Below are 3,914 nucleotides of genomic sequence, written 5' to 3'. Positions count from 1 at the left end.
ATTTCAGAGACTCCACACTCTGTTTTCTTTGTATCTTTCTCTCTATCCCTCTATAATCTTCTATATTTTCCGTTTCTCCCCTTCTTCTTTGCTTTCCTCTTTCTCCCACTCCTTACTATCTTTCGTTTTTTCTCTTCTCCTCACTCCCTTTGTTTCTTTCTCTCATCGTCTCTCTTGTCCCCCTCCTCTTCTGTCTATTGCTCACGCGTGACTACAGGCTATTTCTCTCGCCCCTGTCTTTTCTGAAGAAGACGTCCACCGGAGCGGACGACATTTTTCTCACCTCCCGACATTTTTTCTTTTCTTCTATTTTCTTCTCTTAAATTTATTCTATTTCCTTTTAAAATGTCTCCCAAGTCTCCCAGCCCTTACCCATTACAATTTGTCTTAGCCTAACGGCCCTTAATGTCTGTTTTCGACCATTGTTTACTTTGTACGTCCATTCTGTTGTTATTTGTTCGTTCGAAGCCCTAACTCTCCACAAATTTTAAATTTTTTTTAATTTGTGGATGCTGCTGTCTTATGAAGTTATCCTATCTTGTTGTTAAAAGCACGAAATAGAGACGGGATGAAAATTTGGTAAACACTTACGGTAACAACATACGTGCTAAATACTAACCTTAGCTCTAACACGAAATAATATATCTATTTATAGCAGGGCCGGCGCTAAGCCCCTGCAACCCCTGCTGTCGCAGGGGACCTCCGCGAACCATTGGAATTATTATTTATGTAAAACTTGAAATTCGATGTTACACACAACTTAGATCATTTTCAGAAGAAAAAGCAACAGTAAGATTTCTAAATAATGAAACGTCTTCATATGGACGTTAATGTTCTTATTGATATAAGTCGTTCATGCATCCGGCCCTTTAGGCAATATACACTGTAGGATACCTTAGAATTTTTCTTCTGTAGCTTCAGCTTAGGGCTGCGGCCATGCTGATGCATATAGTTTATATGATAAACTTTATAAATTTTAAAGTTCAATAGTCCTGTGACACAATTTAGAAATATAGATATGATTTATTCAAATAATTGTTCGTGAAATTGACCTAATAAAATTAAGTACAGTACACTCGATATTTCATATTTTAATCTAATAGGACTATTTAAACTTCGATAGACATTAGAAGATGTTATATCTTCATAAACTTCCTATATATATTGTGGATATTTTCGGAACAACTCACCTTATTAACCTTATTAACACTTGATAGTGCACATTAAATTCCTATCTAAATGTCTATTCTTGGATATGGATTAAAAAATATTATATGCTGATAACTTACATTACCTAGTTTTAATCTTCTTGGAGTAACTCAACTCATTAACACAGGCTATTTTTATTTTAAATCAGATGTGGGTAATTATACTTCGATAGAGATTTCAAAATAGTGTATGCTGATAACTAACATTAGATAAATATCACCATTAACATGAACAGTGTAGAAATAGCTTGGCCGTAGTTACAATCGTAATCCTTCCCATTATACAGGGAACCAGCTGGTTCCACTCTTTATGAAATATTATCTTTGTTACCAACTCTGAAGCGTTAAACTTGTGAGGCTTTAAATTAAGTTATAAATTAAGTTCTAAAACAAATGGGATAAATCTAGTTACTTTCGTATCTTTACTGTTTGCTGATTTCCCCAAGGGAAATTGTACTTAATGGAGCAATACACGTGATACTAAATAAAGACTTTGCATATTGCTTGACAAGAGAACCCTCATTTGAGCAGATGATACTTAATCGATAATAGAAATAATAGGTTTAATTTGTGTTTTGCTTAATGTAAAATTGATACAAATAATTCTTTTAGTTTACAATGTTGGTACCGTACTAATTTCAAAACATGGAATCGGTAAATAACTCACCAGGACAAATATATTTTTTTTCTGATAATGAATAATAGAATAACTTACCCAATTGAAAAACATTCAGCTGATGCAGAGTGAAAGCAATAATTAGTTATTTACCAAACCATTCTCGTTAAGTTTTACAAAAAGAATTCTAATTATGTTCGAATTAATTAGATAGAAGTGAACAATTGAGTCATATAGAGGGATAAAAATATTAATAAACTACACCTGTGATCATAATTCCATATCATAATTCAATAGTTATAATTAAAATGCAATGGACAGTAAATCAGAAAACTACTTGAAACGGGAAAAAGACAAAAAGAGATTATCGAAAAATCCCATCCTGTTTTATTTTGTAAAGAATTAATTACTACTTTAGTTCTTGAAAGAAAAATCATTTAGATAACTTACTGAATTAAAAGCATAATTATATGTTGTTGTTGTTTTTTTTCATTTTTCAACAGATTTCTTTCCTGGTTTTGATCATTAAAACTGATAAAATTTCGAGTGCGCTTTCATAGGCAACATACTACTAATTTAATTGTCAAATTTGCATACTTGTCTCACCATTTTGTACTGGAGTACATCGGGTTGAATGTTAGCATTTTAGTAATTCACTCACATGGAAAAATAATTGATAAGGGACTCTATTAGATATTAACTTTAGCGAACGATGTAATGCTGTACAGGAAATTTTCCCACCCGATTAAGATTTGATGATTATATATACTTTACACTAATTCTCAAGAACAAAAGAAGTATGATACTGCTTTGGAATGCAATAATAATCTTGAAATACCCTGAGAAGATATGACATTGTATTACCTATTTTAGACAATTCATCTATATCCAGGCAATCGATGGCGGATCCATTTTCTGCTGCTCTTTCAAATATGTTTGGTGCGAAGATGCCTCAGTGTCGCCAGTAATGTCGTGTAGCGTTCAATCCCCTTCACGGAGGATATCACTGTTTCTAGTATTATCGTTTTTATAGCTACCATGTAGAAATATGTGTATATAGAACTTAAAGTCAACCTGCTATACATACCAAGTGTATATATATATATATATATATATATATATATATATATATATATATATATTTTTCTCTGGATTTTCCCTCATGATTTTGGGAACTGGAATCGAACTCGGAAACTTGGGGTTAGTAGCCCGCGCTCTTTACCACTACGCCATATGCCCACGGACTTTTCTGCTTGGAGTTCGGCTTGTATATGTACCAGAAATACTAACCGCCCAAGCAACAGCCATAATGACAGTGGTGGTTATGAAAACTTAAAACTTAACCCTTATAGTGATGCAAGCAACTCGGACGACACCGGTATCTATTCTAATATGAATGACGATTATAAAGGTATAATAATAAAGATCACTGTTTAAATTTTCACCTTTCCAATGGAAGTGCTGTTGCTGATAAAAGCATTCTCACTCTCTCTTGCGTAACCCTGGATTATACGAGAATTTCTAATGGATATAATAATGATTATCACTCTCAGCGATTGTTGAATAACACAGGAAATACTAAACTTGTGTACCCTTTAAATAATTTATGCCGCACTAATAATAGTATCTATAAATGTTATGTAATAACTGGTCTTTAGATAATCATCATGAGGCTAAAGTTACATCACTCGCGGGAAATAGCTTAGTGATTTAAAAACCAAAACATTTAGATTCCATATTACCTGGATCATAATAAAATATGCATTACCCTATTCAAATGCCAGGTATATGTAAACAGTTTGCTGCGCTGACGTATAGGAAATACTGAAATATTCATGTAGTGTTCTTAACAAAGCTAAAGAACTTAGAGTGTAATGCTATTATTACATTAGGAACATATTCCAAACATTCGAATGCAAATACTTTACCTTGCTAGCGTCTACTTAACCATACTATATATATATATATATATATATATATATATATAATATGTGACAATTAGTTGGTTGTCATAATAAAATTCAGAGTTTATATATGTATGTATATATAAATATACGTATACACATACACACACACACATACACACACAC

The sequence above is a fragment of the Octopus bimaculoides genome, chromosome 5 (assembly GCF_001194135.2).
Source record: "Octopus bimaculoides isolate UCB-OBI-ISO-001 chromosome 5, ASM119413v2, whole genome shotgun sequence".
In the NCBI taxonomy this organism is placed as follows: Eukaryota; Metazoa; Mollusca; class Cephalopoda; order Octopoda; family Octopodidae; genus Octopus; species Octopus bimaculoides.
The sequence above is the reverse complement of the archived record's forward strand: the minus strand, read 5'-3'. Positions refer to the sequence as shown.